The sequence below is a fragment of the Crocodylus porosus genome, unplaced genomic scaffold (genome assembly GCF_001723895.1).
Source record: "Crocodylus porosus isolate Cpor-Errol unplaced genomic scaffold, CroPor_comp1, whole genome shotgun sequence".
NCBI lineage: Eukaryota > Metazoa > Chordata > Crocodylia > Crocodylidae > Crocodylus > Crocodylus porosus.
Window position 1 is genome coordinate 172,628,383 of NW_017728906.1, and position 9,508 is coordinate 172,637,890.

Sequence of the window (9,508 nt, forward strand, 5' to 3'; positions counted from 1 at the left end):
GGGACTGGGGGAGTGGGCAGGGCCATCGGGGGTCCCTCCCATGGTCCCCTCCTCCAGGCCCCCTGACCTCTTACTCACCAGCACCGGAGCCCTGGTGCTGAAAAATGTGGTTTGGCCGGCTGCGTGTTTCAGCACCAGGGTGAGGGTAAACCATAGAGATACTCTGGCAGCCAGAGCATCTCCATGGGGGATCCAGCCTCCGGCTGCCTTAGGGCATGGTCTAGGACTCGCTTTTTTAAGCTTTGATTTTTTTAGACCCCCAGATATCCAGGGGGTCTAATTTTCTCCCCGCACTGCAAACTTGTAGCGTGGGGAACATTCTTTCGTTCCTGCACGTGCTTGTTGCCCTGCCTCAAAGGGGTTTGAGGCGGGGAAAGAGGCATGTGGCCGCTCGTGTGGATGCACCCTTTGAGTGTTATTTAGAGTGCCTAACAACTGCAAAGGTTATTGGGCCTGATGGCAGAGCAGGTGGGTGGAAATAAGCAACAGCTTCATTTTCATCAATGACCTGGACATGTGAGTGCACAGTGAAATCTCCAATTTGCAGATGGTACCATGTTATTCTGGGTAGCCAAATCTCAACCTGATGGAGAGGAGCTACAGAAATATCTCACTGAGTGGGCAAAAAATGGCAGGTGAACTTTAATGTCAAAAAATGCAAGGTAATGCACCTGGGGAAAAATAACTTTACTTATATGTACACAGTACTGCATTCTGAACTAGCTGTTATGACTCAAGAAAAATACCATGGAGTCATTGTAGACAATGTAAAATGATCAGCTCACTGTATTGTGGTAACCCAAAAAGCCCATAAAATGTTGGGCATCATTAAGAAAGGAATTGAGAAGATGGAGAACACCATCATGCCACTATATAAATCCATGGTGAGCTCACATCTTGAATGCAGTGTACAGTTTTGGTTTCCACATTTCAAAAAGGATGTGTTAGAAAAGGTACAGAGAGGAGCAATCGAAATGATTAGGGGCCTAGAACAGTTCCCTACAAGGACAGACTAAAAAGGCTTTCCCTTCCTTATGACATGGTACTTAGCAGAATGCACAGGTTTGTTGGGACTTGATAGGGCCATGCTGCGAACAATTGTCCTACAGCCTCAAACTTGCTACTTCTAGACTGTCAACCATGCACCTGACAACCCATACCACCCATGCCCCTACTGAAAAAATAAAGACCCTTTGGTTTGAAAAGGATAAGGCTAAGGGGGAGGGGGATATGAAAGATGTCTATAAAATCATAAAGGGTGTGGCTCAAACGAACAGGGAATTGTTGTTCATCAAGTCCCAGAATACTAGAAGTAGGGGGCACCCTTTGAAATTAGTTTGTGACTGGTTTAAAATTAACAAGAGAAAGTATTTTCTAATGTGATGTGTAGATAACTTATGAAAGTCACTGCCACAGGAGGTGGTGGAGGCAGAGAGTATAGCTGATTCAAAAACAGACTGGATAAATTCTTGGATGATAGATCTATTAATGGCTATTGAAAAGAATTATTGGAGATGTTTCCTTTGGCATCTCTAAACCAATAATGCTGGATGTCAGGGAAGATATTGAATAGGGGACATGGACATCTGCTTCAATGCTCTCCCTCTCTAGCATCCATTTCTTCCACCTTCCAAAACCTAGTCTGACCCAGTATGGCACTTCTCATGTTGCTATGTTCCTAATGATTTCTTAATGGACTGTGGCTTGGGGGATACTGAGGCCTGATCTAAAGTCTACTAAAGGCAATGGAAAGACTCCCAGTGATTTCAAGAGATTTTGGATCAGACCTAAGATGTACTGTACACATTCAGTATTGCTCTTTCTATTTTTAGGCCCAAGCTCTCTATGGTTTAAACTGGATACAAGAATACTTTATTTCCCTGTAGCCAGTGGCACCATTGGTATTTGCTGTTTCTAGTCTTAAGTTGTAAAGGAGCCTCACCAATGTAGCAGCAACTGCAAGGGCCTTTCTATATTATGTCCGCTTTGCTGCTCTGTGCTGTAGTGTGTCTCATCCTCTGTAGGAATGGAGTCTTAAAGTTTAACTCTTCTGGTCAGAGTATAGTGGTTTAGCAGTGATTCTCAAACTTTTCTGTACCAGGACCCATTTGTAAAGATCAATGGCCAGTCCCAACTCAGTAAATAGTTTAAGTAGAAAACATCCCCCCGGCCCTGATGGTGCCCCTCACTCCCAAACCCACAGCCTCCCACCCCCAGGCCCCAGCCCTGCAGCATATGAAGAAAAGGGTGGGTGTGTAGGGAAGCAGGGAGATATGAGGAATGCAGGGCATGTGCTCCCCCAGTTTTTTGCACCCATAGAGGGCAGAAGGCTGCAGCCTGGCTTGACTGGGATGGGCAGGAGATGCCTCTGCAGCCTAGCGAGTTGGACTTAGCACAGGAAGGCTGAGAAGGGTGGCAAGACTCATTGCTGCCACTGCTGCCAGAACCCCCGTGGCAGCCTCACCACCAACAGTGTGAGGAGTAACAGATGGAGGGTGGGGGATGCAGGGAATGGAGCACACATCTCCTACCACCAGCAGCACAGAGTTTTGCCTCCTCGCTGGCAGCACTTACCTATGGTTGCCTGTGCTTTTGTCTATGGTTGCCTATGGTTTTAGCTCTTGCCTATGGTTTTGGCTCTAATTTCTGTGCTTCCTTTCCCAGCCCTATTGGTGCAGTAATCCCCACAGCCTGATGAGGGTTGTTGGTCGCTTGAGGGTAAAGACCTCATTTACTTGAGCTTTGTGCTTTTCCTTCCCTGAGTAGCTCCACAGCATTCTGCTGTGGAACAGGGCGGGAAGGCATTAGAGTCATTTGGCATTTCATAAGATAAGGCCTGTTATTGCTTAATATTTATTGCTTGCTCTGTGCAGCAACTCACTGTAGATGCAGACTTGCAGGCCTAGTGCATGTGGCTCTGAACAGTCTCCATGCACTGTTTTTATATTATCAAATGTTGTTTCATCCAAACCAGAATAAGTCCTGAAACTCGGCAGTGCTCAGGCCACTTTTCTGGGTTCACCTTCAAGCTTTTAGAAACTAGGGACTGTTTTTCTCCTAAAGCAAGATCAGGCAGATCCAGTAGGGTGTGATGGCATGGTTGCACCCCATTTTCAGAGTAGCTTGGTGGCCTTGGTTCCCTTCAGCCCCAGAAGCCTGGGTCCCACACAGAGCAGCAGTCCAGAGCTTTTTTTTAAGCCCCTGAATCAAGTAACAGTCACTCCCTCTCTTCTCTTCCATACTCAGGGCACAAGCAGTCCTAGGTCTTCTCCGGCCCCCACATCAGCCAGGGACTGTGGTGTTGGTGGATAGGTCTTCCCTCTGGCTCCCTGAGGCATAATTGGTAGGGTTTGCACCTGAAGTGAACTCTGCTGTGGTCGGGGGAAGGGAACCAGAGGAAGGTGCCACTGACCACCAGGGGTTAGGATGTCAAGGGGGTGGGGAAGGAGTATTACTTGCTTCAGGGACTCAAGAAAGGACCCTGCAGCTGCTGCAGTGTGTGTGCCTGCGTAGGGAGGGCACTGAGAACTGGTAGGTTGGTAGCCATCTCTGAAGTACCACTGGCATCTGCTGCACCCCTTTTTTCAAATTCCTAGTTCCACCTATGCCTGTCCTATGCCCAATACATGGGACAGGTAGGAAGAGCAGGCTCTGCAGAAATGCTGCTCCTCTTCTCAAGCCTGGGACTGGGGATTGGGTGGGGAGGGGACAGAGCCCTGAGTGGTGTGCCAGGAGGCCAGGTGCATTGGGTATGTGGCACAGGCTCCTTTCTCTAAGGCAGAGGTTGGCAACGTATGGCTCAAGGGCTGGATGCAGGCTGTGGAACCAGAGGGTTTGCTTGTTTCCATGCCCACAAAATGGCTAAGCAGCAATGAGCTACTCTGGGGACAGGCAGCTGGAAGCTACACGTGGAAGCTACACTGCTTCTCCCTGCCCCCTCCTTGCCCTGGCTGCAGCACAGGTGCAGCTCCCACCCAGTGGGGAGCTGTAGCAGGACAGCCAGGAACGGAGGGGGCAGGGAGAAGTGATGGCAGCATGGGCACAGTTCCTATCTGTTTGGCTCCAGTGCGGGCACAAGCAAAGGCCCCCTGCCCACATGGGACCAGAGGTGGATGGTTCTGACCCACAGCTTGTAAAGGATACTAGTCTCTAGCCTAAGGGATAGAGAAGCTAGAAGACTGCACCACAGTCTAGGTCGTATGCTTTTCCAGGGGCACTCCAACTACAGGCTGCCAGTAGCACACAACTAAAAGTGCTAGTATTGTGCAGCGCTCCATTGTACCCATAAAAACAGGGGTGCTAACGCCCCAGCCCATGGGCCAGATCTGGCCTGTGGAGCCATGGCATCCAGCCTGTGGTGCTCCCCATAGGTCAGGAAATTTGGCAGCCAGGAAGCAGTGGCAATTAATACTGCCACCCCTCCCCCTATCAAGTTCCCAAGCCCTATGTGGCTGGACTGGGGCTAGGCCATGCCCCTCCCTCACATGTCTGGATTGGGGTTGAGCAGTGCCCCTTCCCCTAACACAGCCAAATCAGGCTCCTGCTGTCCGGCCCACTGGCCGGATCTGTCCTGTGGACAGACTCAACCAAACTGCTGTTGCACTCTGGTTGAGAATCACTACTGTAAGCACTCTGTCACCAGGCCCTTGTTGTTACTGTAGACTAACACCATCCCTTATTGGAGGGCAGAAAATAAGCTTAGTTCCCAAGACGATGCGGTAGATGTTAGTAGACCTATGCAAAGCAGCTAGTATTTGCTTCGGATTCGGCCAGTTCAGGGGACAGCAATTCGATTAGATGATTCCTGATTTGATTTGGCTGAATCTCCGAAACAACCAGGCCAGGCCCATCCCCCACCCCTCTCCCAGCCTGGCAATGGCTGCCCAGCTGCCCCAGGTCCCCATGCAGCATGGGGCAGTGGGGGGCAATGGGGATCTCCCCTCTGCCTGGCAGCACCCAGTAAGCACTGGGGCTTTCCTTAAAAGAACCGGGCGATAGCGAGCGAAGAGACAGCCATATGGGAGGGATGGGGGAGCAGGCAGGGGTCCCCACATGGTCCCCTCCCCCATCCTCCAACCCCTCTCCCCTGCCCCTAGTACTTACCAGCTTGGAGTCGGCTTCAGCTCCCTGCTGCAGCCACTGGGGACTGCCCGAATCATCAAAGCTGTCTGAATCTTTGTCAAAGATTCAGAGAGCTTTGAATCAATTCGGTCCTTTAAATTGGTCCCCTGATTCGATTTGGATTTGGAGATTCAGCCGCCGAATTGAGTCAAATCTCCTCTGAATAGAATCACTACCTGAAGCTTCACACAGCCCTTGATGTTAGTTACCTGGTGCTGTGGGCTGGGTTATTTTCACCCAGCAGTGACACAGTGTAGGTGTGGTGGGTTCTGTAGTAAACAATCTTCAGGTCTTGTCTCTACCTGACATTTACAGAAGAACATGCGGATAATGATTCACATGGTCTCCCTGCTGGCTTCTGTTTCACACGCTGTTCTGCTCAGGCCTCTTGCCAGAACACACCAGTGCAGAGGCGTAAGATCTATGCTGAAAGCTGTGCAGTGTCTTCCTCTAGCTCCTACTGTGTTTCGTTTTGGAATCCAGCGTTCCCCATGAACAAAATACACTGTTTGTGTTTCCATTTCTGCATGGCAGCAATCCAATTGTGTGTTTATTTTTAAAAATACTTGACATTGTTCTTATAGGGCTCAAGTAAGCTAAAGTTAGGCACTGCCAAACTGTGTGGACTCTTTCGCAAGGTGAGGATTCCAGAGTCCACAGAATCTGAGTTCACCAGAGAGAGAAATTTTTCCATGGTAACATCCAATATTCAGGATTTAAAATAATATGATGCAGCTGGGATGTGAAGAGAGCTGCCTATTTGACTGGTAGCATTGGCAATGGATAGGGGGTACATGCAGGTGCATGTGCACCCCCTGAGATTGGCCGTGCAGCCTCTAGAAATGCCAGCTGTGAAACCGGAAGTGCCAGTGGAAGTGCACTTCCGGTTTTGCTGCTGGTGATTTTGGGCTCAGCGATTGGCTGCTGGGGGACACCCTCCCCCTGGTCAGTAATCATCCGCTAGGGGACCCCTGCCCCTGGTTGGCGATCAGCTGCTGCCCTCCCCTCCCCCCCGGTTGGTGATCTGGTTTCTCCCAGACTCGGGAGGCACCGGTCACCCATGACTAGTAGGGTATGTCTGGAGGGAAGAGTGGCAGATGAACATCTCAGTCTCTGACCTTGAGGGGAGGGAGGGCAAGAAGGGAATTGTGAAGTCCTGCTACTAATGGGCAAAGGAAAGTTAGGTCCAGAACACAAGGCAGGCCTATGGTTATGTTAAATGTGGCCTGTGTGTCAGATACTACTCCAGTAGCTTGCAGACTCAAGGAGAACTAGCCAAAGGGCATAGGCTTAAGTGCCAGCAATATGATGACACACGGCTCCACTTATCCTGCGTTTCATATGACTATAGCGCTGCTGCCAAGACAGACCTGTGTTGGGAAGATGTTAGATTGTGGACTGGAGGTTGAAGCAAGAGAGAAGTTATGCTGGTAGGCAGAAGAAAGCACCATGGGGAGATTGTACCCACAGTGTGTAGCTCCTTTGATTGAAGCTACACTACTACAGTTGGTCAGCTTAGTCTGTGATTCTTCATTGACACTGAGTGCTGGACTGCATCAGTGTCAGGCACCTGGGCATCAAGCCATCAACTCTAGAGAAATTCCAACTCATACAGAGCATTGCAGCACTTCTCATTGGGAAGGACTGCCAAAAATCAAACTTTCTTCACCTTTCTAATCTGACTTCTCTTGGAGGAATGAATCAAGTTTATGATTCCAGGCATTATATTCAAAGCCTGGGCACACAATATGTAAAAGATAAACTCAAGATACCAGAGGAGGATGGTAGATGACCCCCTCCACCCTGCAGGCATGTTGGAAGTGCCTAGCAAAAAGCATAAGATAAAGCTTGTCTGTGCTTTTGCCAGCTGTTTTTTGGGGGTGGGCACGTTGGTTCTACAGGTGTCCTCATCTTGGACATCACAAACCTCACCGCCTCCTGTTTAAGGGTGAGACAAAATTCTCCCATCTGCCTTCTCTAACAGAGAACATGAACTGAAAGAGAAGACAGTACAGACAACTGGCACAGCACAACACTGCACACAGTTTCCCAACTGGTGCGCAGATGAGAACCAGTACATGACAGATACTGGTCACATCTCATAATGCATTACCAGGAAGTGCTTAGGGCCTCAGTGAGGGAGCAGTGTAAGAACCCTGAAGGGAATAGAAGGGAATAGAAAGCTTTGGCTACTGGCACTTGTTCTAGGAGTTGAAGAAAACCATGTCAGGAAAGGGACGTAATAAATGGGTAAGTCAAGCTGAGAGAGTACGAATGAAGGAAACTTGGGGGGATGGAGAAAAAAGAGAAGCAATGAAAGTAAGAAGAATAAATAGATTTAACCAGGAGACAACAGCTGAGACAGTATGTTTAATCAGTTTTCATTAAAAAAAGCACAGCGAGCCTTCTATTTGGTTGTGATAAACCCTTTGTTCATCTTTCATATTATTTGTTTTTCTTTTTCCAGCTTGTCTTTTTCTGTTATGCCTTTTTGTCTCCTTTGGCCCTGGTTTCCTGAGAGTTGCTGGCTGTGCTGATCTTCTCTGTTGGCTGACCAGACTGCTCAGCAAGGGAGGCACTAACCTCTGTTGTTTATATAATAAAGTGAAGCATCTACCCTGGACTCTTTTAAGAAACATTTGGATGCTTATCTTGCTGGGATCCTTTGACCTTAGCTGACTTCCTTGGGCAAGGGGCTAGACCTGATGATCTTGCGAGGAGCTTTCCAGCTCTTAATGTCTATGAAATCTATAATTATTAAACAAAAGGAAACAATGCAACAAACAAACAACAACCCCCAAATCAGCAAGTTCTAACCAACTTTTAATTTTAAAAAATCAGACATTTTCCAGGGGTCCAGACCCTTGGACTCCTTTGGATACAGTTAGGGGTAGGACAGACTTGCTTTTTACAAGTCTGGCATTGCCTGATTCACAGCTCCTGGTACTTGCCAAAAAACAAACAAGCAAGAAACTAAAAGTGGAAGCAAGCAAACAAACAAAAAGAATAAAATCACACCATAATTGGAAACACTATGAAAATAAAAGCATTTACTTTGTTAGGAATTAAGTTTCCAGCACTATAATTTGACAGCTCCTTTCTCTGGATGTCAGTGGAAAGTGAGTCCAGAGGTAATTTTTGTCCATGGGTAGCTCTGAGAAACCGTGTGTGAGAACATGGAATTATGATACCTGCTGGGTCTTTGAAAACTTTACTCATGTAAGGTGCTAGAGTGACAGCTGTGGAAAATGAAGTCTATTATTTATGCACGGAGTACTATGCAGACTGGAAGGCTATCAATGCACGTCTCTTTTGGCTACCAACATACTTCATCTATCACCTGGAGAGAACCTCTCTATGACTTTTTATGTTGATTCATTCTTTGGTCTCTCTCTCTATGTTACCAGTAAGTATACCTAAGAATTAAGGAAAAAATTGCAATGCATTTATCCTCTTTTGAAGTCAGCAGGTGCATATATATCTAAGGGGCAGAAATTAGAACTCTGCTTTTTTCTTTATCAGAAAGCATATACCTTTAAACATAATCAAGAGAAACATCAGATATAGTCTCAGAGGGCGTGTATAGATGAAATGGGGGCCCTAAGTTGAAGTGGTGGGTTTTTAAAAACACTGCTTCGATTCAGGGTGAAGTAAACTCCTGTGTTGTGTACAACCATGTCTTACCTGCCTCTCCGGCAACAGGGAGGGGAGGGCGAGCTGCTGGCAGGCAGAGAGGTTCTTGGGTTGTGGGGTGGGGGCTGGTGCTTCCCTCTGCCAGTGGCACCCCCGCCTCAAGCGGCACCCGCCCACAGGCACCCATCTTGGGTAGTCCAGGGGGCACCACAGCCATGGAGGGAAGGACCAGGTCCCCACGCAGCTCATGCAGGCAAGCAGGCTCAAGGCAAAGAAAAAAGGATCAGGCTTACCTTGTTTTTTTTTCCCTTCATCAGAGCTTGCCTTCCCAGGCTGCTGCTGCCAGGCTGCCTGCACATCTCCTCAGCCATATGGAACTCTGCGGCCATAAGGCAGCAAACTAAAACTCCTTGGAGGTGTTTTAGTTTGCTGAGCCCCAAAATCATTCAAGGTGCATTACGCCGCTGAATGTGCTTCAGTGGCTGGAATTAATGCACAATATGCCACTGACGTGCAAACACCAAAACCATTACAGTGGTGCAAAAGGATTTAACCCTCTTTCAAGTGTCATGCACACATGCCTCTCATTTCATCTACACACGCCCAGAAACAATAAAATTACCCCTTGCTAAAACTTCCTTGGGACAGGAGGGAGATTTAATAAACTTCTTATTTTAAAGATGTTAGTTACATTGAAGATGAACTTGGCTTGACTGGCCAAAGGTTTAGTGCTACAAAGTTATGTAAGAATTAT

General features: G+C 47.9%; 1 long non-coding RNA gene across 1 annotated transcript in view; it reads left to right on the forward strand.

The window, feature by feature from the left end:
• LOC109306336 overlaps nt 1-9,297 on the forward strand; it is a 16,803-nt gene extending 7,506 nt beyond the window's left edge. The window contains exon 3 of the long non-coding RNA XR_002099947.1: nt 9,147-9,297. This is a non-coding gene — a long non-coding RNA (uncharacterized LOC109306336). The remainder of the gene's footprint in view (nt 1-9,146) is intronic.
• The last annotated feature ends 211 nt before the right edge of the window (nt 9,298-9,508 follow it).